This window comes from Podarcis raffonei, chromosome 6, assembly GCF_027172205.1.
Source record: "Podarcis raffonei isolate rPodRaf1 chromosome 6, rPodRaf1.pri, whole genome shotgun sequence".
NCBI lineage: Eukaryota > Metazoa > Chordata > Lepidosauria > Squamata > Lacertidae > Podarcis > Podarcis raffonei.
The window spans coordinates 34602942-34628661 of record NC_070607.1 but is presented as its reverse complement, the minus strand read 5'-3'; the positions used below and the strand labels follow the sequence as shown (position 1 = coordinate 34628661).

Below are 25720 nucleotides of genomic sequence, written 5' to 3'. Positions count from 1 at the left end.
TGTTTATTGATCCTCTCTCCAGATTTTCCTCTAAAGGTCACTTTGCAATCCCCACGTAAGGTAATTTTATAATTTTTTGTTGTAAAACAAGCTCCATAAAGGGGAAACCTGACAGTCATTTTGTATATATTTCAGCAGCAGCACAATCAAACTAAAGGAGGTTCAAAGTAATGAAAATTTTGTCTGATGTTTTCCAGAAAAACAAGCTCCTCTAGAGGTCTGGCCACTAATATAATAGAATGTCGTTACCTGCAAGCTGTGCCGTTTTTAGTGGTTTATTTGTATTCACTCAAAAATGGGACAGCTCATCAGCAGAAACTAGATGAAATGGGAACATTCTAACAATATCTGCATTGCTTATGTCGTTCTCCCGGTTTTTACTTTTGGGTTTTAATATAATGTAGAGCAGAGCAACTTCAGAAGAACATGAGACTCCTCCATGCATACTGAAAATCATCGATACATTGAATGTCTCTGATCTTAAAGTCCTCTGTAAATTTTTTTGAAAGGGTACAGGGTACAATGTTCATGTGCTGCCTGCATCTTACTTATGATTTTGCCCCATTTCAGCCATTTCCTCAGATCATCTTAATCAGTGATAAGGGGATGTGATCTAACTAAGCCTGGCAGGACAGCTTATTCTATGGTCTTATCACCTTCATGCATTAATTAGGCATGTTGGTTATATGAGGCTGATTATCCCACACTATGGCTGAGCAGAGACTTGAACCAGTGTTACCAGTCCAACCGCGGGTGGTGCTGTGGGTTAAACCACAGTGCCTAGGACTTGCTGATCGAAAGGTTCGAATCCCCGCGCGATGGGGTGAGCTCCTGTCGTTCGGTCCCAGCTCCTGCCCACCTAGCAGTTTGAAAGCACCCCTAAGTGCCCCTAAGTGCAAGTAGATAAATAGGGACTGCTTTCTAGTGGGAAGGTAAACGGCGTTTCCATGTGCGGCGCTGGTGCTGGCTTGCCAGATGCAGCTTCGTCACGCTGGCCACGTGACCCGGAAGTGTCTTCGGACAGCACCGGCTCCCGGCCTCTTGAGCGAGATGAGCGTGCAACCCTAGAGTCGATCACGACTGGCCCTGATGGGCAGGGGCACCTTTACCTTTACCTATGGCTGAGCGGAGACTTGAACCAGTGTTACCAGTCCAACATACTAGGCTAGTGTGATGTAGGTATGTTGGGTGCCTCCAGTGTGCTTGTATTTTGCAGGAGGGATTGAAGTACATACCAGAACTTTAGGTTTTCCACAATTTAAGTGAATTAAATATCTCTGTTATTCCTCAAGCAAAGCATGGGAACCCATCAGGGAAAGTAACAGGGAAGAGCAATGCTGAAGATGGAAATTAATGCGAAGTAGAGGGATACTCTCCATTTTGATACAGCATGAGCTGTTCTGTGCTTGACATATTATGTACATTTAGTATTCAGTGGCTATCTCCTGCAGCTCCACTTCATAAAGCAAGTTAAATCCTGACCCCATGTCAAATATCTGAAGTGATGACCTTCAGACCAAGGAGGCTTTTATAATTTCATTTCCCATCAGTCACCCATGCATCTTCTTTCTGGCAGAAATACTGTGTAAATCATCCTTAAGTTTGATTAACATGAACCTGTTGCACAATGCACAGATAGAATTGTGCCTAGAGAGAAAGCAGAAGGACACCAAGCAGGGATATCAGCTCTGGAGAACATTGAGATTTTGTAAATTCGGGGAAGAGTTTTCCCAGACTTATCTGTCAAGGCTGTAGAGTAAAGCCTCATTACCCCAAAGCCAGTAAGAGGTGCCAGGAAAAAAATTTCTAGCCACAAAAACTGATCAGCAGCAAGGACTGACAGTGAGTTTTAATGAGCATAGCAAGATAAGTTCAGTAGTAGCATTAGAAGAAATATATCCTCACTGATAAAGGGCCCATGTGTCTCATAGGCAATCATCCTATTGGCCATTGTAGAAGCCAAAAGTGGTCTCACCGTTATTGGCCTTGGGAACAAAGGCTCAAAATGGTGCTATAAATCAAAAGTAATATACCCCTTATAAAATACTGAACAGCCCAACATGTTTCTGTTGAAGACAACCTTCATGAATTTGATGATATGGCACAAGTTTAGTAGCTGCTTCAGCATGTATATAAATGCACTAATATTTGAGATACCTAATTAGAAGTGGGTTTGGCAAAAAGCTTTTTGTAGAAATTGGCAAATATCTAACAAATTTTTTGAGATACTGACCATGTCAAGCTTCTCTTTTAAGATTAATTAGGATGGTCTCTCCCTTTTACCATGAAAACCTTACTGTTTTGTAGGTAATGGCATTCCAAATGGAATGATCAAATCTTCATGTCAAACAAATTGTTATAATTAACATGCACTATAAATTGAAGCTCTTATTTTGAACTACTGTACTCAGAAATTAGCAACGAGAAGCTCAGTGAAACAAAGGCAAATTGCACTGTAAACGAAACACCAGATTATAGGAGTGATCTTTGAAAATGATTCTAGTCCTGGAGTTGCCATATGGTCAATGACACATTGCCAATATTTTAGCAAGAAGCTGTTGCAGAAATGTTCTCCTTCCTCTGAGCTTTAAGCTCCTTGGTTTTTGTTTCTGTTTTTAGAAAAGAAAGAAATGAAGTGACTCAGAATTGATTTGCTGTCCACCTTTCCCCTTCAAACAAAGTGCAGTGTCACAGAATGAAGGGGGGAGGCATGGGGAGAGATGGTGTACACGTTTCTGCTTTGTGTAATTATTATTATTATTATTTTCATTTTTGACATGTATCACTTGTTTCACTGATGCAAAACATGCTTCATTTGCTATGGGAGTGTGATCTGACAAACACGGTTCCGTTAAAAACAAATTTCAGATAACATTTATTAGTTTTCAACCAAGCAACTGGTGGGGTGAGGCAGAAGCTGCCATGTTGTTTCAAGCAGGTGTGGCACTGTTGCTTACGGGCGGGGGTGGAGGGAGGGGCAATGTGATGCAAACACACTGGCAGGCGCTCTGGATTGGCTCATCTCATGACACACCCGCTGGAAGCTAGCATAATAGGTCCGTCCTACCCAGCAAGCTTCCACTGGAGTACACAGCTGTCATTTCATTTTACCCTCAAAACAAAGTCACAGAGGTGAATTTAGCTTTGAGCCTGGGGTCGCTGCAGGGCACCGCAACTATGATGTGTAGTGAATTGAGCAAAAGGCACCGGACACTGAATTTTGGCCTCACAAAGTCTGCCCCTGCTCTATGGCATAACTTAGGCTGAGATAAAGAGTCTGAGCCAAAGTCATCCAAGGATCTTAATGACCAAGGAGAACAAGAGCACCAGCATCCCAGGTCCAAAACTAACCCTCTGTCCTCTTGTCTAGCACTTTCTTTCTTTTTTAGTGAGCTGTAATACTCGCATCCCTTCTCACACCCTGCTTCTTCCTTTTCCTTCTAGCACTCCTATACACAGATGATATATATGTGTCTACCTCTATCTACGAATCATTTGAGTGCTGACTGCATGCTGAGGCAGCAACCCAGCTGTGTCACAATCTGCACTGAGTCATTTGAGAATTAACTGCAAATGAACTATGGAATCTACAAAGCAGACGGATGTGACTGCCCTCCTGGTATTTGCATAGGTTAAGGAGCCAGGTTTTCCCATGCCACGCCACCCCTGATTTGTAAGATATTTTATACTACCCATGTACACCCCATTGCCAGTTGCAATGCAGCAGCAACCCCCAAAGAGCAAATGCATCTAAACATAACACTGCCACTGATGTTACTTCCCTTACTCTCTAGTTCCCCACTAGGCTCTTGTAATTCATTGTCATTTCATTGTACTGTCTCTGCACAAGACCAATGCTTTGTAAGGGGAGTGGGCGACTGGAACAAGACACCATAATCAAGAGGTCAGTTGCGGGATCTTTCCCCAGAAATAACTGAATCCTACTTTCTGCCTCTCAGTCAGATAGACTTTTCATAGCATAGCTGGAAGAAGAGAGGAGAGCAGTCTGGTTTTGTCTTTGGCTCTGGTTCACCAGAAGCAGCTTAGTCATGTTGGCTACATGACCTGGAAACTGAACTCTGGCTCCCTCAGCCAATAAAGCAAAAAGAGCGCCACAACCCCAGAGAGCAAAGCACCCCTGTTAGTTGCTACTGCTTCTGCGGGTTACATGCCTGTTGTGGGCAGGGCCAGAGGCAACAGCAAGTAGAGCACCATATGTGAACGTTACCACTCTCTGTCTTGCACCCAAGAAACCAAGAGGCATTACCAGAGTTCAGGAACACATTCCAGCCAGGCAAAATCACTCAAGGAGAGTGCAAAGCAGGGCAGGTGGATGGGGTGTGGCCTCGGGAGAGTCCCAGGAGCTAGAGAGGCCTGGAGGGCTGCTTTTGTCCCCCAAACCTGAGATTCCCAGTCCCTGTTGTATAGGCAGTGGATAGATTTTCAATGCAGCTGTGCACAATTTAACTCTGAAGGAATTCCCACTGTAGCTTGCTACCAGGTAAGTGTGCATTGGATTATAGTAGGGGTGGCCAACTCCCAAGAGACTGCAGAGTTAAAACTGGCAGGGGTTCAGGTCAAAGTTGTTGAGCTTTTTTCAGGCAGCAGGAAGGCACTGTTTTTTAGGAGTGCAGACCGAATTTGTTGAGCTTTTTTTTAAGGGAGCCGGTGATCTACCACTAGATCACACGATCTACCACCTTCCTGTTGGACATGCCTGGATTATAGCCTCACAAATATTTTTATCTTGCAGTACAGGACTTTGGCTTGAAGCCACTGTTGAGATGTTCTATAGCAAGGATGTACAACTGGTTGACGATGATCAACTGGTCGATACCCGGGTGGTTTGGGTTGACTGCGGTCGATCGTGGGCTCTTTTTCCTTTACAGGGAAAAAATAGGATTTGGCCCCACCCCCTCACCCCCTCCTCCATTCATGCAGGATCGCTAGAATGGAAGACAGAGTTTTTGCTATGAGGCTGTTTGTTTCCTTATCGATCTATTGGTGAGCAGTTTTTTCCTTATCCCCCAAAAGAAACCCCCAGAAAAGGGCAACATACCTCCCTAAAAATTGCTCAACAACTTTGACCTGAACGCCTACAAAAAGGGGTAGATCACTGCCAGTTTTTTTATTCTGTGAGTAGATTGCAATCTCTTGGGAGTCGGATGTCCCTGTTCTATGGGGTTTTATTTGGGGGGGGGTTCCTTTAAGATGAGCTCCATGTTTTTTTATACATGAAATTTATAAACTGCTTGATTGTAAAAAAACAAAAACAAACCCTCAATGCAGTTTGCAAAAATAAGACAATTAGATTAACGGTTATCAACAAGAGGTAAAAGCAACAATCCAAAACCTTCAAAAATGGTTAAAATTGGTGATAAGCTAAACATCACAATAAAGCACATGCCAGCATTCTTCATTTCTGGATAGCTTTGCCTAAACAAAATGGTTTCAAGTGGGCACCGCAAAGGGTAAAAGGAAGATGCCTGTTCTGATGTCAATAGGCAGGGAATATGGGTGCTTCCACACTAAAAGATTGATTTCTTACAAATGTGGAATGAATATTATGTTTCATCTGTAATAGTGTGAGTTCTACAGATCACAGCAGTCACGGGGCATGTATGGGGCTGAGGTGATCTCGCTTTCCCTTTTTAAGAGTATAGGGTCACTGGTTGCCCTAACCTGAGTGATAGCCTTATAATAAAACTCTTCATTAAGTGACGTTGTCATATTCCTGGGCATGGCAGAGGCAACCTTCCTCCCCCTCCAATCTTGGTGCGGTAATTATTTGATGGCATTGGATCCAGAAGGCAATTATTGGCAGTCATTTGTAAAAGCAACCACTTGGCAAACATTCTGGACAGAATAGCAGTATGTCGGGAGACATAAGGAAGAGAGTAAGAGACCCACCCCTTTCTTTCAATAAAATATCTGCCATTCCAATTAATGGGTGCCCACACTGTGCTGAGAAAGCTGTGGTAGTAATTAAAACTGTCTCCAGCAGCCACTGCCAAAACAAATCACACTGCTGTCCAGCGCAGCAAAAAGAAACCAGCTACAACCCTCCTCCTTACTGACAAGGTACCCATTCTCTCTTAATGCCCGGTAGAAGGAAATTACTGCTGAACCAGGTGGCCTCATCAAAAAACACCCATCTCCTTATTGTCGGACAGGAGCTCCAGCTGGTTATCAACAACACTGCTCTTGGCCTGCTTCTTCGCAGCAAAAATCTGGGGTTTCACAACATTGATGTTTGGCTCTAGATCAAATCTTGTTTCCATGGCTATTAGTACTTTCACTGCTCACAGCACTATAAATGTACTATAGGCAGACTCATTGATGGCTTTGGCCGGTACAGTTTCATTGTTACTTTGCAAATTTAATAAACCCTTTAACTTTTATTACATGGTAGCTGGTGGAATATATACACTGCAGTCTTTTTAATGCCTAACAGGGAATAGGTTCTATTGAACATTGTGAAACGTAATACTAAGTAAACATGCATAGAATTGAGGTCCATATCTCCAGCCAGCATCTGAAGTAATGAGCGCTGTCTCTGGTTCAAATTGCATTGCAGGCATGAATTTAAAGTGCAATACTATAGTGCAATACTATAACACCATAGTAACTTTAGTAAGTAATACAATACTGAAAGTAAATTCCACTTCAATTATTTGCATGAGAGTGCAGCCCAAAGTTACCTTAGGGCAAACCACTCTTATTTGTGTTTACCTGGAACTAAGATCCACTGCGTTCATTGGGGATTATTTCCAGATGAATGTGCACAGAATTGTGGCTTACTTAGCTATCTGTAGTAGGGGACTAATAACGCTGGTCTACCCTGGATTGTTATTGTACGAATTACTGAGATAACGCAGGTGATGTGAAGTTGTCTGTCAGTAGTTCTCACCTGGGCTGCAGAATGAGCAGGCACGTGAGTCACTGGGTCACAGTTGTCTTCACTAGTGAGATGCATTTCTATTTACATTACACTAATTATTTCTAAATGTGCATTGTTACAAATAAATTAACATGTGCAATCTCTTCCCCACCCCACCCCACCCGCCTTTATTGATGATGCATAAGTGGGCATCCTCAAGGGAAAGAATACTGGATTTGGGCCAGGAAAACATGTTAAAATGCTGCTCAGCTACAAAAGTGCATTAATTGTCCTGGGCCAGTCAATATCTGTCAGCCTAATCCACCTTGGAGGTGCATTGTGAGGATTTATTTATTTATTTATTTAAAGAATTTTTATCCTGTTCCTTCAGCAAAACAAACATAAACTGTCAGTGTGATTTATAAATATCAGTAATAAGACATTTTCTACCCCAGACATGACACGGAAAGAAAAGTGAATGGGAGGGTAGAGGGGGAAAAGCAAAATGGAATCAGAATTTACTTCCCTGAGTGTATTGGAGAAAGAGGGAGTTTAAACACAATCCATAAGGGAATTTCAGAGGCAATGAATCTGTGAGGTTTCTCTTCCCTTTAACCCCTACAACTTTGGATGTATGGTCCTCACATTTTAGAAACATTTTTAATTAAAAAAAGAATAGTGTTCACAGGGAGGATTGTTCAATGTCACCAGACAGCAAAATGATTTCCAAAATGCAGGAATAGTTCTGCCACAAAATTGGCATTTTTCTTTATTTAAAAAAAAAACCTCTGACGAAGGAAAGCAAATTTATTAGTATAAATTCCAAATTAAATCCCTGCGGAAGGGACAAAGCTTCTAAAAAGAACGTTTTTCTAGTTAATATGCACGATCATGATGTATTTTATGCTTCAAAGAGTTGAGAATTAATACTGGCAGTAAGGCCTAGATCTATATGGGGGTGAGTGATAGATTAAGCACAAGGGATTCTAAAGTAGATTAGAACTGCAGATGTCTGTATTATTATACATCAAAGTTCTGAATGAAGTTGCCGTATGTCTCCTATAAAAGCAGAGCTGATTATATTATATAGTTTATTCTCTGTTGGTCAGACACCTGTCCATTTTAAGTAATTCACTTTGGCGTTTCATATTACCCATTGTGCTCTTCCTCAGGTAATAAATGCAGGGGCAGACTTAAGGTTATGTGTTCAATAGGCCACCTGAGCTAGTTTTTTGTTTTTCTAAATGCACAATAGGTACAATATAGATAAACCAATATTTAGGACCCCCTTATCTTGGACTAAGAGCATGCAGTATTTATAACTGCATTAAGCAACAGGCAGAATGGAGTGGATTTAGCTATAAACGTGTATGAGGAGAAGGGACTGTCTCATTTGTCCTTGGACTCTTCAAAGAAGCACAATAAGTGTCTTTTCATAGGAATGTAAGGAACTGCCATTGTCAGTCAGGCCATCTAGTTCAATACAGTCTACACTGACTGACAGAGATTCCTCAGAGTTTCAAACTGGTGATCATTCCCAGCCCTATCTGGAGGCGCCTGGGATTGAACCTGGTACCTTGTTTATGGAAAGCAGATGTTCTACCTTGTCAGGAAACTACAGATGAGTGCGAAATTTTCACGTCAATCTGTCCTCCTGCAGGCAGGCATATGCTGTTTTATTCCAACAGGCCTTTGGAAACAATTTTTTTTAAAGGAAAGGGTTTTTAACTGTGCTGTGCTATTCTTATCATCCTCATTTTAACATATTTGTTTTCATATTTTTTAAACTCTATTACAGTTTATTTGTTTTTAATGATTATCTCTTATATGTGTTTTGTTTTAGCTTTCAGTATTTCATCTGTCTTGTTTTGATTTGTGTAAGTCGGTCTGGGGAAAATGGTGGGATATAAATAATAATAATAAATAATTTTGAAGCCTTGTAAAGAAACACATAAAGATTCAGTACTGGTTTTGTGCATAGGTTTGTGTGTGTGTGTAATTCTAGACTTTGCTTTGGGCACCTAAATGACAGTACAACAGTCTCTAAACAGGGATGGGTGGTTGGGTGCATGATCCAAAAACATAAAATGCTACAACCTAATCGAAGTAAAGGAGATTTGGCTGTCGTTCAGTGCCTGGGTGGGAAATCACTTGGTAATTTTCAGGTTCCCTTGAGTTTCATTATAGAGGAAAGGCGGGGTATAAATGTGCCACATATATACAGCTTCAAGGTGGTCAGCTCTTGACAGTGATGATTATCTCTGGAGGGCTGACGCCACATCCTCCCTCCCAAGGGATTGTCAGTGTCAAAACTAACAGCCTCCATGATCTGTATAGGAAGAAAGGTCATTGCACTTATCAGCACGTGTGCAGCTTGTAGGAGGAACTGGGAACCTCTGGCCTGGAGCCAGTCTGTTTACAGAACCTAATGTGGCCTGTGGTGATACACCAAGGATAGATTTCATTGTGATTTTTACATTACAATATTCTGAAGGGACTTAAAAGATGGGAAAACAAGCCATGCCTTTTGGATAACGCAAAATAGTGACCTTTGTGACAAATGCTTTAATGTTCACTGCTCATGTTCTGACCTTTAAAACTGCCCCAAACTTCAAAAGTGCTGCTAAGCTAAGAACACGCACAAAAAGAGAGAACATATTGTGTGTGTGTTTGTGTGTGTGTGTGTGTGTGTGTGTGTGTGTGTAGCAGAGCCAGTTGCTACTGGAATAAAGTAATAGATGTAAGAAGGAATTCTGCCTGACTAGACTTAACGGAAACGAATACCGACCTATTAGGGAGAAAGCAGGGAATGTACCTCAGTGCCTCACACGATTCCTGTTCTGTCACACCCATTTTTACAGCCTTGATAAGGGCAGGCCAGATAGCTGTGTGAGATCTTGATTGCCTGTGGGAATGGTGCCTTATGAATCATTCCTACCTTGGAGTTCTTGCCGCTGCTTAAACCTCCCCTGGCCATGGTGAAAAATGTCAGCCTGAGCTCCTTTTCTCCCAATACTGAGCAAGCACGGAGCTGCTGGGAGAGGAGCTTATTAATTTTTGGGGAGTAAGGGACCATGTTCCTGTCATAATGAAGCTTTCAGCTTTGCTTGAGAAGACAGATTCATTCCCTTTGCTGGCTGTCTGACAAGAACTTTGTTGGGCCGGGAGCCAAGTGATACACAGAGGGATGAAGCCCTTCTAACACCTTGGATAGCTCTAAATTAAGGGATGTGCATCACACTCGTAGTAGCCTTCTTTCTCCCCTATCTGCACTCAAGCCCTTGGAACTTGAAAACTGAATTGCTCATGTTACGCAGGGCTTTTTTCCCCAGCTGGAAACTCAGTTCTGGTACCTCTCAAGTGCACACCATTGCCATTCTACGAGAACGAGGGGGGGTGTTCACGGTGAGTTTGGCACCTCTTTTTTCTAGAAAAATAGCACTGATTTTAAGCACATTTGGGGGTGGAAGGAACCTTCTGCAGTTTATTCTCATTAGCAAAAAAAAATCTCAGCCTCATGTGCAGGATTATCCCTTGGCAGTTCAAGGGAATAATAATAATAATAATAATAATAATAATAATAATAATAATAATAATAATAATACAAACAAAGCCACTGGTCAGGATAATTGTGGCAGTAGGCCTTCCCTCCTCTGGTGGGTAAATGCCGTGGCAATGAAACAGGCGATGGATTATGTATACATAAACCAGATGAGGAGAGTTAGTTGCACCTGAAAATGCAGCTTTTTATAAAATCACAAGGAGCTAGCACTACTGTGAGGGAATGATTTATCCATTATAAACTTACTTTTCAGAGATTGTGGCAGCATATAAGTTAGCAGTGATGTGTACAGATGTTCTCATTGTGTTTTTCTGAGGAGTACTGTTGTAATATGTCTTTCAGTAAAGCATGTGAAATGGAGTCAAAAGGAAAGTATGCTTAGGAAATATTTGGCTTTGATGTGGAAATGGGATTCGTATCTTGCCTACAGGTGTGTTGGGGGGGGGAAGAAGTGTTCATTTGCATGTCGGCTTATTTACATGTATATATTATGAGCTAATCCCAAAAGCTCTTGTTCTTGATTTTATGGTTACCTGCAGTAAATTTGCAAATTCTGAAGTCTGAAATGCAGGGTTGTAGCACCAATGTGCATGTGAAGCATTGTGCCCCTGAGCCACAAGCTATAGTGATGGAAGTTATAGATGTAAATTCCTTGGCAGAAGATGGCCTTTAAAATCTCTCTCCCCCCCCATCATTTTTTTTAATAAAAAATTAATCTATTTTATAATAGGCTGTTCTGTGCCCAGCAACTGTTTCTTGTGGATGGCTTATGTCCAATTATTCATTTCTCATCTCCGATTTAACGGCATTTTCTTTAGGTTTATGATTTTATAATAGCTTACCTTTTGCCTCTGGCAGGTTTGGTGCCTGAGATAATAATATAGGCTATGTAAATATATTGTTGTTGTGTAGTAATGTGCCTAATTACTGGCAGAAGTCCCTCGTAAGCTGCTGTACGGAAGGCTTGATCGGCGAGACACTATACCTGGACACAAATGTTTGTTTAAAAGCTTGTTGCTTTGGGAATGAAGTTAAAGCTAAAAGAAGATACAACTGCCTAGACTGCATGCACAAGGTGGAAACACAATTTTCAAGCTGGCATTTCAGTGCTTTTCATTTAGGTGTTTGTCTAGTATTCCTAACACTGCAACTGCTAGCCACAACAAAATGCTGCAGTATGGACTGGCGCCTCTGAAGGATTCCAGCCACATCATTCCGTTTCGTCCCCTGACTGGTTTGCGGTTTCCCCCAATAGCCAATCAGCATTTTGTGTCTACTTAAACACGCCTGGCTATTTTAGGTCATACCTCCATTCCTTGGTGCTATTGAACTCAGTGGGACTTCTGGTAGCCATGTGTAGAGTTGCACTGTGAGCACCAGTGCAATCTGGGCAGTGTGGGTGCTCCTATAACCCCTCTTTGAATAAAGTTGAAAATCCCTGAATTCACTATTCAGTTCTCCAGAATGGTGGCTTCTTTTCTTTTTCTTTTGAGGTGGGTGGGAGAATGAATGCAAGGCAAAATTATTCCCCTACATCTTACCAATTAAAGTGGCAACATTAATCTAATCAGTGCTACAGTTTTCTTCTGACTGGATGATTCTTTCAGTACTCTTTTTTTTAAAAAAACGACAACATGAAATCCCCTCTATTCATCATGCTTTACTGTTAGCACGACCTCCCCACAAATCTTTTTATTCTTCTTTTCATCCAAACACCAGACAATTCCTATAAACCAAACTTTTTGTGTGGTCTTCCATGAAGCGAAAAGAAAAACCTTCCTGATGTTGTGTGTCAGAAATGACGGATAGTGTTCCAGAAAAAAGAAATTGTGGGTTCTTAACCTGCCCCAGCTAAAATTAATGGCAATGCTCTGATTGATTTCAGAGGAAGAAAGATTGGTCTGGTATGAGCTGTGAGGTATCTCGTAAAACTGTTTCACCAGCCTTTTTTCACCTGCCCAGGTTGATTAGTCCAGAATAAAGACCAAGGAAAGTTTCTTAGAGATTTCTTGAGAGACACTTGTGCTGTTTGCAACTCATGTAACTATGCACTGGGCACCAGATCCATGGTTCAGTTTCAATTTGGTGTTGGGGCTGATCTGCAGTGTGTCAGCAGTGCAATAAACTCATCTACAACGTGGAATGGGCACGTCTGCTGGTTCCGTTGAGGGATTGGTGTATATGCTGTTACAATTGCTGTAAAGGTGCTGAGTTATCCTGCACTATATTGTACTTCTTTAAATAGTACTGTCACAAAGAGAACAGAAAGTACCTAAGAGAGATGCAGCTGTAAGTAGTAAGCACCGCCCCTTATTTGTTGTTTTCTTCAGAGGGGTTTATCTTCCATTGTGCAGTCTGAATCATGTTGTTGTCTTTATTAGGGCTTCATGAGGAATGGACTGAGCCAAGTGTCTCTTGTTTTAAACAGGGGACGACCCAGTTTGTACAATCCCTTTGCACTTGGCCATGTGAATTAGGCCTGCAGTGCACCTTGAGTTTGCACTGAAGTGATTGCATGATTGCAAAATAGCATCACTGCCCTGCCCATGACAACTTCAAAACTGGTTTGCAGTCAACATTGTGATAACCGCTTCGTAATATTTGATCTGACTATATATTGCGAATCATGATGTTTGCGTGTATTATGTTAAAGATCATGACATGGGAAAAACCATGAAGCTGGCCATCGCTTCTCTCATGATTCCTTGTCACCTTTGTTGCTCTGTTCTGTAAAATAACAGTTGTAACAATATGTTAAAGGTAAGTAAAAATGCATCAGTTTTAGACTCCTAAGTAGTAGCAGTTGCCAGGGCATTCTATCGTTCGCCTCTACATAGTTTTGTCCTTATTTCAGACATATGATAGGTATATAGTTCAAAAGAGTATTCTCCGCTGAAAGATTTAACTTTTTCTGCACAGTCATAGTTATACAGTCCAGTAAAATTGAGCAAATTGCAAGATGAGCATGGGTGGTGTTTACCGCATAGAAGAAAGAAATGGCAAATTTGACTGTTCAAGATTTTCATTTTTTTAGTACAGTTTTCCCATGCCAGTTTAGTGCTTTAGTTTGTCTTAAGGGGATACTGTTTAGGAGACAAAAGTCCAGAACTCCCTTCGTCTGAAGTTATCAAACTGTAAGTATGGGAAACCGATGTGCAGACATGTCCAAAGCCATCAAATAAATATTAGATGCCTTCATGGTTCCTACTCAACCTGGGGGGAAATGCAGACTGTGCAAAACAAAACATAAAAACTGGATAGTAGGAAAGAAATGGTTACCTTTTGGCAAGCTGTAAAAACAATATTCCTGCAGTGATCTCTTCCTTGAGCTAAGCCCAGTTTATTACTGTTTTTCACCTTATCTGATGCAACACCAATCTTCCAATAAATAAATAAAATTAAAATTGCAACATTTATCTTCATAACATTCTGCTCCAGTATTCTTACTGCTGCACTTTGTTAAATGATGCAAAAAAGAAAGAAAAGCTATGGTTGAAAACAAGAAGAAGGAAGAAGTCTTGGGGCAACTTTTAAGTTTCTAAGTCTTCTGCGCAGTTTCAGCCTTTTCACTGACTCCTCAACAGAAGCCACACAACACACATCTCATTATCTCAATTTCTGAGCATCTATATTTATTCCTTGTGAAAGGCTAATCAAGTTCCCTTTCTATTTGCTGGTATAAAAACAGAACAGATGACTTTATTGGTGCAAATATATTACAGCTGCCCTGACATTTATTTTTTCAACCGTGATAGCTGAATTATTTCAATCGAAGTAAATCATGTGCACAAGACTAATGGTGTAAAGCGCCACAATAGGGTATTTACTCCCACTCTGGCAAGCGATTGAGAGTTTCAAATAATTTTAAATTTGACTTTTAATATGATTCTCCACCCCTAGAAGCGTTAACCTTAGGATCAAAGACAAAATATTCCTATGACGGGTGGGAAGCTTCAGTAGAAAGGAGGCCAGATTTCAAAAGGGTTGCTTCTCTCCACAACCACTAAAACTCTTCACTGTATATTACTTTTTCCTCCCCTTCCTTCTCCCCATCTCAATCTGTACCACTGCCCAGTGACTACTTCATAGGGAGTAATTCTTTCTTCTTTCTGAATGCTGTAACCTCTGACCATATCTAAGTGAAGGAATGGTGTTTCTAAATGAACCAGTGATTCAGTATTTTGGTATATTATCTGTCCCTTCCAGAGTCTTGTCTGGAAATAGTGCCCCTGGTTGGTTCAAAGGTTTTGTTTTTGCATTAAGTCCCATCTAAGTTAGTTGCATGGTCCCATTGAAATGAATGGAGCCTATGTTAGTAATTGTTAAGTTGTGCTTAGATTTCAGTGTGCTTGAAGTTCAACAACCTAGTTGAAATGCAGACTGGGGGCTCCTCCAGATGAGCATTTCCCTTTCTCTCTCCCCCACCCCAAATCTGCTCAGGAGGGTCAAGAGAACCCTTAGAACAGGGTGCAATGGGAGGATAGTTTAATCTGGCAAACAGAAAAAACTTTTATTGATGCAGTGCAATGTTGAATTGATGCAGTGCAATGTTGAATTTCACCTAGAGCTACTATTCCCAGCACCTTAAACTACATTTCCCAGGATTCTTTGGGGTCAACAGTGTGCTTTAAATGTTATTTATACACATGTTCCTATAAAAGGATTCTGTGGGAAACATTAACTTCTCCATATGGCTAAGTATTATTTTATCGGCAGTTAGAGGAGAAGTAGTTAAAGGAGTTTTCTGCCAAATCTATTCAAGCTTTTTTTGTTGTTGTTTATGTGCAATAGTAGCTTTAATGTCAATACATCTATTCAGTTTCACAAGTCTCCTGACATTTCCCATACGTTTTTTATGCTCCCTATCTGTGATGCTACATCAGAAGCTATTATTTATAGCTACCTAGTATTCAAAAACACTTGCAACAAATCTCTAAGGCCTTTGTATAAAGTAAAAGCACATAAATATACATTTCTTTAAAATACACATAATTTGTTTGTTCTCTAGGGGATCGTTCTCTAGCGCAGGGGTGGCCAGTGTGGTATCCTCCATAATTTTGTTAAACTACATTTCACCCCATCCTTGGCCATTGGCAATGTTAGCTGAGTCTGCTGGGAGTTTAAATACGACAGCATCTGGTGGACATCACATTGGGTACACCTGTTCCAGAACCTTGAAATAAAGTAAAACTGCCATTATGAATAGTGTTCCTTCTACCTGTTATTCACTTGGCCTGCAATGAGCTCGCTTTCATACATTGCTGTACCAGGTACCGGGGGTGGGAGGTGGACAGTTTAATGCTCCACTAGAAGGTTAGAACCATTGAACTGTAGAGTTGAAAGGGACCCTGAATATCACCTATTATCCAACCCCCTGCAATGCAGGAATATGCAGTTGTCCCATACAGCAATCAAACCTTAAACCTTGGCATTATCAGCACCATGCTGTAATCAACTGAGCCATTCGTCCTGGAATCAGTGAGCACAGGGGACACTTTGGTTACTCTGCTGTTCCCACTGGATTTTTTGAGTATGTACAGTAGTGTAGCAAAGCAGAAAGCTACATGTCATCTAACTGCATATTGGTAGAACCAGTCTGCTATAGTTTCTGACTCCTGGGGTTGGTTTCTGTTGTTGCAGCCCAAGGATTTAGACAAGAATAAAGAGTGTGATTCTGCTTGACTTCTCAGAGCTTTTGACACCATTCATCATGGTTTTCTTCTGGATTGACTCAGGAGGTGGGAGTTTTACAGTGCTCACGCTTCTGCTCCTACTTGCATGGTTGTGACAGAAAGTAGTACTAGGAGATAGTTGCTCGGTAACATGGCACTAGGATGGTGGAGTCCCATAATGGTCCATACCTTCTAGATGAAACAGTTGGGAGTTGTCTTTCAAGAATTTGGAGAATGGTGTCATCAGCACGTTGATGACATGTAGCTCTGTCTCTCCATTCCATTGGATTCAGGTATAATCCAAACAAAAAAATGCAATTACCTGAATTAATGTGGTGTCAGGTGCAAGGAAAGCTGCTGTGCCAAATTCCAACCTCTGCATAATTCTGGTGCCTTTTTCTGTTGCCATGCATTTTAAAATTGGGTACACAGGAGGCTCCCTGCCTCCTCTTGACTTCTGTGTTGGGTATAGAAGAGGGTTGGAGTTCTCTTTTCTCCCCCAGAAGCCCACCCACTCACCTGCATGCTATTCATGATCACCTAAGTCTACCAGACTAGTGGTAGACAAGGCTGGATGACATGGACCTTTTGCCCAATGCAATAAGATGGCCCTAAGGTTCTGTTAAGGTTCTGTTGATCTCTAAATAAGTCCATAAAGTTTCAATATTTACTGGAAGTCTAGGTAATGGGGTGAACTTTTGACATTGGAGGTATATGAGGTCTTCTTATATTGAAATCATGGTTCATAAGCCTTATTTCCAAGGCATCACACTAAGAAAATTAAAAATGCTTCTTCTGCCAGTTGAAGTAGTGATTTGGAAGAGCTCCAGTTTTGAAACATCACTGACCTGTGGGAAACAGGGAAAAGGACCAGGCAGCTGAAACACAAAAAAGAAGAGGAAAAGCAAGAAAGGCCAGAGTAGTAAAGCACTTTGCTAAATGTCAGTGAATACATTGAGACATTAAAATTCAGAAAATGGGTTCTCTCTCTCTCTCTCTCTCTCTCTCTCTCTCTCTTTCTGTGTGTGTGTGTGTGTGTGTGTGTTAGTGTGATAACAGTGGAAAGCAACAGGAGCAGCACATGAATCTGCTGCAAGACAAAGATCAATGGGGTAAACCTTTTCTTAAAAGCACAAGACTAAAAGCCTAATAAATGTCTTTGCAAGCAAAGAGGGAGAGTTAGTAATTAGCTATTCGGTTAATGTGTGCAAAACATCAACCCAATGACTTGGGCTCTGCTCTTTCTTTCACTGTTATAAGGGTTGCAAAAGTAAAGAGTGCATGTGGTTGACTAATGCTCGTGTTTCCAGTCACCACTCAGTTCACCGGAGTGCTAGTTGGTGCAGAATGGTGTTCAGCACAGATCCACCAAGATTTCATCATTCAACTGGACCCATTCAACTGCTGTCATCAGCACCAAGGCTATTTTTTGTTTATATTGTGCTTGAAGATGCCTGAAGTAGCTTACAGACTACAAATATACATAAAACTCAAACAAAACCCCCAAACAAACCAGGATAGAAATATCAGTGTTGCTCTCAGTCAGTAAAAAGAAATATAAAAAGCAGCGACTAATATTCAAAAGCTGATAAATAGCAAGGACAGCTCACTTGGCTCCCTGAAATTAATAAATTAGGACCAACTACGCCAGAGGCAGATTTTTAAAAACCAACCAACAAAACATAAATTTGTGTTACTGTAGAGCAGGGGTAGTCAACCTTTTTATACCTACCACCCACTAATGCATCTTTCTTGATGGTAAAATTTCCTTACTGCCCACCAGTGCTCGATGGAAGGAGGATTCAGCTTGTGTCGTAGAACCCCCTACCGCCCACCTAGAATCCTGAAACGCCCAGTAGTGAGTGGTAGGGACCAGGTTGACAACCCCTACTGTAGAGGATCTGACAGCAAGCTGGATTTTGACATTAATTTGGCATTGATCATTGCATGTCTTGTTTCCTACAAAAATGATAAATACCCATCATTTTCAACATTTTTTAATTTCCTCCCCCCATCTATTGTCCATCCATATGTATTCTATTTAGCCACAACTTGTTATATCCCCTGCGTTTTTTCTTTTCTTCTTTTCTGCTAATTATTCCCTTTGGTATTGATGCAATGAAGAGTTAACAATACATTTCTTGAGTTCTGTTGACTCCATGTCTGAGATATAGATGTAGCCTTCAGCTTCCAGTCTCCTCCAGAACCTTGGGTTCACTCACACTTGCAAAGGGGTTTTTTTGGGGGGGGATCTGGGTCTAGAGTCAGTAGCAAAAACTCTTAATTCTTATGTGATATTTATAAAAAGACTGGGAAAGGGCTCTGGGTGGGAGGAAGTCAGCCCCCTTCCTTCTCACCTGAGATTTCACTCATTACTGTAGTTTCTAAACTTTGGAAACTCTGAGGAAGAAGTGAAAAACTGCAAACTTCAGATTAAGCCCCAAGGTTTGGCAAGCTGAAATATGGGTAGAATATATTTGTGTGGATGGGTACTTAATATTTCCTGACAGTCTTTAGTTGGAATCTAGTTTGCTGTTTATTTTAATAGGATATATGGCTCACCCTTGCCTTAGTTTCACTTTGTTTCACTTGCCTTGGATGCACTGCCTATGATGACTCAGGAGTCATGGCATACAGATTAATCATTGTGTCACTAACTTGTGTCTTTTCAGCAATTAAGGAAATTGGTATTAGCCAGTGTTGGGTAAAGGATACTACTAGGCTAGATGGACAATAGCTGCGGCCCAGGAGGCATGCTTGGTTCAGAAACTAAAACTTTTGCTAGCTAAATTTAAAACTAAGCATTTGTCTGCAATCCAGCAGTGACCATCAAGGACACCAAGTAGACACTGCAACATTGATGCAAATGTTCCCTTTAAATACAGTGGTACCTCGGGTTAAGTACTTAATTCGTTCCGGAGGTCCGTTCTTAACCTGAAACTGTTCTTAACCTGAAGCACCACTTTAGCTAATGGGGCCTCCTGCTGCTGCCGCGCCGCCGGAGCCCGATTTCTGTTCTTATCCTGAAGCAAAGTTCTTAACCTGAAGCACTATTTCTGGGCTAGCGGAGTGTGTAATGTGAAGCGTATGTAACCTGAAGCATATGTAACCCGAGGTACCACTGTACTGGGTTCCTTCAGCGCAGTTTTGGAACCAGATGGCAGTGCACCTGAACACTTTTCTCAACAATTCAATATAACATTTTAAATGTGGCAGAAGTAATTCCAGCACTGTCATGGTTTGTTTTAAAGACAGACAATGTGGGTTCAAACATCACACAAAAAATGTCTATTTGCTTCCATGCTAATGGTTGGGTTCTAATCAGTGAGATGTTTTGATCCTGTCAACTTACTTTCTTGCTTCCACAGTACAAGGCAACATTTGCTGCTGAAAGTAAACACACACACCCCGCCGCCCAGTTCTCTGCATGCCAGGAGCATAGGGATTCAATGTTGCTTCCTGTTGCTTTAATTTCTCTAAGAATAATATTAAATTCCATTTTATAGCAAGTTTCCTCTATTTGAACAAATAACTAGCTGAGCCACACTTATAACTGAAGTTATTTCTGGATTGTTGATTGAAGGTTGAACTCGAGATTTGTAACTTTATGTCAGGACAGGTAACTACAATACAAAAATGTGAAAATAGAAAAATTCACCTTGAGAATTAACTCCTTTGCCAGAGAAGGGTAAAACCTTGAAACGTCTAGTTCAGTACTGATATATGAAAGAAAATAACTGAAATGCTGTAATGAAAATAGCAAAAGAATGGGAACCTAAGACAATGTTCCCACACAGGTGGATTAGTGTGATTTCTGATTCAGCTGTTGCACTTACATGCATGTAGCCCACCAGCCATGATTTGCCATCCTGTAAAATTTATCCTGTTGCATTGGAGCAATAGAATGTGCAAACACAACAATGCATTGCTTTCACACAAAAGCATGGCATTATTATTCAAAGTGATTGTGCGGAGTACTGGGAGACTACCAAGACTTCTCATCTACATGTTTTTGTTACATACATGTTGCAATAACAACAAGCTTTCCTTGCTTGATTGTAGATGTCACAGGTGAACAAATGGTAAGAGGCCAAGCCATTTAAGGCACATTTAAGGTTGTTCCCAGAAGGTAAAGGGACACTGATACAGATGGCAGAGTACCTGTGTGATACCTTTGCATCAGTCCTGTCCTATCAGAAACAGGACTAATAGCAGCAGGTTCTTAAAAGAGCAGCTCTGTGTTCAACCCATTGCACTGCAGTACTGAATACTGTATGTTTGTCTGAGGGGCAATCTTTCTAGTGCATTAAAGCAAAACAAGTTCATGGCACCTTTAAAGACTAACTCTTTTATTGTGGCAAATCTTTTAATGTGTCAGATATCCATTTTCAATGCAAGAAGTGGGAGCAACAGAACAACTAAATGTTCTGTTTTAGAAGGTGGTTGCTGTCATATGAGTTTTTAGCCCAAGTAGGGCTTCTGGCAAGAGTTCAGGTTCAAGTTAGCACCCTGGACAGCTCCAAGTGAAAGCTCAGGCTGATAAAGCACATAAACAGACTTTGATGTTCCTTTAGAAAGAGAACTTCATAGACTGAAACTTAAATATGTAGAACTGCATCTTAGCTTAGATAACTAGGTCTGCCTCTGCTGGAAGAAGCTTTCAGTATTTGCAGAGCTCTTGATTCTATGACTGTAGTTTCTGGTCTGTAGTCTTCAGGCACCAAGGGTGGCAATGAGGCTCCCTCATGCTGGGAAGGCGGTGGCAAGATTGGCCTCTTGTGCTGGGGCTTCTGGGGAAATGAGGTCATCCAAGATCAGGGCTCAGAGGAATTCCTTCTGGCACTTCACAACCGGCTCCAGGTCCATAGCCTCATTCCTCAAGCATGGGGCAACTCACATCAAGGTGTCAGTACTCAAAGTACCCATGTGAAGTTGGCATTCAGTAGGAAATGAACAGCAAATTTGACATGGTAGAATTTTACCATAGCTAGTTTTGGGAGTGACTAACTCAACAGTACAAAGCAGTAGTCACTAGTTACGTGGTTAGACAGTCTTGCTGTACCTGTTTATCATAACTAGATGAGCACAGCTGATAACTGGGTTTTTCTGTGTTCTTTCCCTCTGCATGCCACAAAATCATTTCCACTGTGAACCCTGAAATAGTAGCCTTATAGATTATCTTACTTTTTTAAACCTTTGCTCCCCCTGTACTGTCATGGGAAGCAGAAACTCCTAGTCTGTTGTGATCATAAATCTCTGCAGATGCTACTGCTGAAAAAGTTGTGTCTTCACTCTGTGATGGTCTGCTTTTATTATGTTCCATCATTTGAAAAGTGACTTAGCAGTGCTCCTGCTTCAAACACATACGATTTCCTGCATCCATCAAATGAAATTTCTATTATACTCCTAGCAAACGTGTACTTGTGTAAGGATCACTCTATTTGCACTTTCAAAGGATTGAGTTGTCTGACTGTCAGAAGATCCTTCTATCAATAAAAAAAATCCTGTAATTCCCTTAATCCCCAAAGTGCTATGCAAGTGAAATAATACATGTCATAATGTCAAGTCAATCACATTCACAATTCAGAAGAATTCATCATGAGCCCGATCTCATATGGGGCTGTCTAGCCGACAAAAAAAAAAGCAAGCAGATGCAATTATCTATTTAATAAGCTACATCAAATGAGTGCAACTTTAAAAAATTAACTTTAAAGACAGGTGGCAATTCATAAAGCTTTTAATATTAAAGTTTGAAATGGCAAAGGATTCAGATGCACAATCAGTGTGACACTTGTTGAAAAACATGAGTGGCATTGTGCAGAGGTGGCTAGGGAGGAAATGAGAAGGACTCCTAATGTTACTAAGCAGCAGTGTCTACATCTTCTTTGCAGATGATCACATGTTTTAGATGTGGATAGAGGTTATGCAACTTGCCATAGGGGTGATGCATATGTTCCATATGGAGGTGGGACAGTGAAAAACCTGCAAAGAAAATGTGTTAGTCACATGTGCTTTCTCATTCTTCAGTGGTTCTACATAGCATGTGGAACTGTTGCAAGTAGGTCTCAAATCCCGTGACTTTGAGTAGCATGCCTCCTTCATGATTAATCTGCTGTGTCCCTGGAATCAATAATAGCTTTAATATGAATGTTAATCACATGGAACATGGGTAATTCAAAGCACGCCTAATGCATCTGGTACCCTATAGAGAGCATGAGCAGCTTTCCACAAACCACATGCCTGATTGCTAGGAAAAAGCAGCTATTTTTGTCTAGTGAGCTAGAATATCCTGTGTTAATGGTAGGCAGCATGGTGCCCTTCAGTTGTTGTTGCACTCCAGCTACCATCACACCAACTAGCACAGCTAGTGGTCAGGCCTGATGGGAGTTGTAGCTCAACAACACCTATTTTGCCCAAAAAGCTCAACAACTTTGCCAAAAACAGCTCAACACCTTTTCTGTATGTATTTTCAGTTTGATATATGGTGACCCTATGTAAACATGCAATGTCAGAGAGCACACAGGATCTCTTAACAGTCAAGACAAAACTGTTGCATGGTAAGTGATGAACTCTTGCTAAAACACTAAGAAGTACTTTGCAGGATCAGAACAAAGACCACCTAGTCCAGAATTCTTTGCAAGACTCCTAGTAACCAAAAGACATTAGGTGTTCCACCATAAATTGATGATCTATGAGTAGACTGTGTTCTAGCTTTTATTTGTATCTTTATCTACATGACCGTAATCATGGAAGATGTCTGAAGTTCCTTCTCACTCCTTTCTCACTTGAATTGCAGTAAGAAATCTTAATGCAATTCATAAATAGTTTCACAGGATGCATTCCGTTTGAAATTAGATTTTAAATAATGCAGTGTCAAAAGCAATCTCTAATGGAAGAAGATTGCCCATAAAAACTACCAGGTGGTAGTTTGTGCAAAATTCAATCACTGTCTAAAAAAATAAATAAAAATGATCAAAATAATTGTATGTAATAGACAACTATCCTTTTATTTTATTTTCTAAGAATAAAAGTGCCAGTGCCTGGTAAATATGCAAAGAATCTCCCACCCCCCACATGCTGCTAGCCTGCCAACATTCCACTTATAATGAAATGGATACTATACCTTACATTATTCTGTGCAGTTTTTATATGTTCATAGTTCATTTGATGAGGGAGAGACAGAGGGGAAATTGAAATAGGAATACATAAGTTCTCATACCAGATTTTAAAAATTGTGTTTGTTTTAGCCACCAGCCATAACAAAGTAGAGTTTATTAAGGATAACAAATGGAACAACTTTTGTTCAACCTCTTAGCTCAAGAGGTTTTGTTAAAGCATTGTTATTTTCCCTGATATAGCTACTACTACTTTTACAAATATTCATTTGTATTTAGGGGCATTGACTAACTAGGTATGGAAACAGTCCAGTAGTTAGAAATCTGGGCTGAAAGAATTAATTAATCAGTGAGATTAAACTGCCAATGGTTTGATTGAAGCTTTTAAAAATAGATTTCCTTATTAAATTGAAGCTGATATTTCTGCTTTCCCACTGCTAGCACCTTGACCTGATTGGCACGTCGGGGAGTTAACTGTCTGTGAGAAGATTTGAACATGAAGTGAGAACACAAACTTTGTTCAGGAGCTGCATAGAAATATAATGTACAGTTTTGGGGTGCAGCCTATTGCTCCTCCAACACTCTTGGCCCCCAACCATACCTAAATCGTTATAACTCTGTTTTCTTTATTATGGAAAAACAGCTGACAATGATACTTAGAAAGAAGTGGGAGTTTGAATGGGAGTTTGTTTTGTACAGAGGAGAAGGCGATCCTCCCTCCACTACCAGTGCAGAAACACAGACTGCTAGCCTCTTAGCAGGATAGTCAATTTCTTTTTCCAGTGGGACTGGCAATGGTGAGAAGAAACAATCCCATCAGTCCTCTGTCAGTTCACCGACTTTCTATGCAGACTGCAGGGGAAGAGGCTTTCTTTCCCCTGTAACTAGCTCAGAAACAAAACAGGCTGGTGAAGGCAGGGAGGGATGCGGTCTCCTCCTCCGCTTGAGCAGTCCCTCACCTGCATTGACTTCCTGGTCAACTTTGGCCACCAGGTGAGTTGCGAACACAAGGCTGTAATATTTTCTGTTGCTATGCTGCACATTTCTTTGCTACCGGTAGATGCTTTCCTTCCTACCAAACCTAGCTGAATAATCTAGTACAGGCATAGGCAAACTCGGCCCTCCAGATGTTTTGGGACTACAACTCCCATGCTCCATAGCTAACAAGACCAGTGGTCAGGGATGATGGGAATTGTAGTCCCAAAACATCTGGAGGGCCGAGTTTGCCTATGCCTGATCTAGTAGAAAGATTCTCCATGTGTAGATTTGTAGTACCTGTTTTCCCAGCTGAGGGTGTGGGTGTGTGGGTGTGTGTGTGTGTGTGTGTGTGTGTGTGTGTGTAAAGATGTGGGAATCATTAAAAGGTAAAGGTAAAGGGCCCCTGACAGTTAAGTCCAGTCACAGACGACTCTGGCGTTGCAGCGCTCATATTACTTTACAGGCTGTGGGAACCGGCGTTTGTCCACAGACAGTTTTTCTGGGTCATGTGGCTAGCATGACTAAGCTGCTTCTGGTGCAACGGAACACCGAAACCAGAGCAGCACACAGAAACACCATTTACCTTCCCGCCGGAGTGGTACCGATTTATCTACTCGCACTTTTGGAGTGTGCTTTTGAATTGCTAGGTTGGCAGGAGCTGGGACCCAGTAACGGGAGCTCACCCCGTCGCGGGGATTCGAACCGCCAACCTTCTGATTGGCAAACCCAAGAGCTCAGTGGTTTAGGCCATAGCGCCACCCGCGTCCCCTCATTATTTAACCTTAAATCATTATTTAACCTTAAATACATGGAATCTTGCTTGAAACAAGCCAAATATAAATTCCATGGGACAAACTGAATTGCCCAAACCTTTGCATACCTATTTACTAGAGCTAATTAATGAAGTTTATTTCAATAGGCTTTTCAGTGCCGGGGCACAATCTTATTTTTATGAATGTCCTGGCACTTGACTCCATTATGTAGTGTGTGTGTGTGTGTGTGTGTGTGTGTGTGTGTGTGTGTGTAACCTATGCCTTGCATATGCACGCATTACATTTAAAGCTTGTATTGGATACTGCTGATGGTTGTTGCACTGAATACAGATGCTGCAATCTAGCTAAGAAATATTGACTCTGCATTCTTTAAAAGGTCATTATTGCTCAGGACTGTGACACCAGCTTCCGCTCAATTGGCTGAAAGATTCCCTTCTTTTCAAGCTATGTGAATGCTGTCTCAATTTACACTTCGCTAGAGGGTGGGGGGAACCCAACAAAAAGCAAAGCTGAAGGTAACAAAATAGGTAATTTTCACTGAACATCTGAGAGCCTCAAGGCAGGCCCTTCATAAGCTCTGCAAAAATGACATTTTTAAAAATGAATATAAATTTCTAGTGGCGGAGCATGAAGTTAGCCCGAATAGGCAGCATCATGTTTTGGATTAATAGAAAAGATTGTGCCTTTGAAGAAACTGAGCCTTAGTTAATGGTGGTCTAGCTAAGTTCTCCTGCTGTTGC

General features: G+C 41.1%; 1 protein-coding gene across 5 annotated transcripts in view; it reads left to right on the top strand.

Annotated features, from left to right (window-relative positions):
* ST6GALNAC3 (ST6 N-acetylgalactosaminide alpha-2,6-sialyltransferase 3) overlaps nt 1–25720 on the top strand; it is a 249121-nt gene that overhangs the window by 44265 nt on the left and 179136 nt on the right. The gene's annotated exons all lie outside the window — the stretch shown is intronic.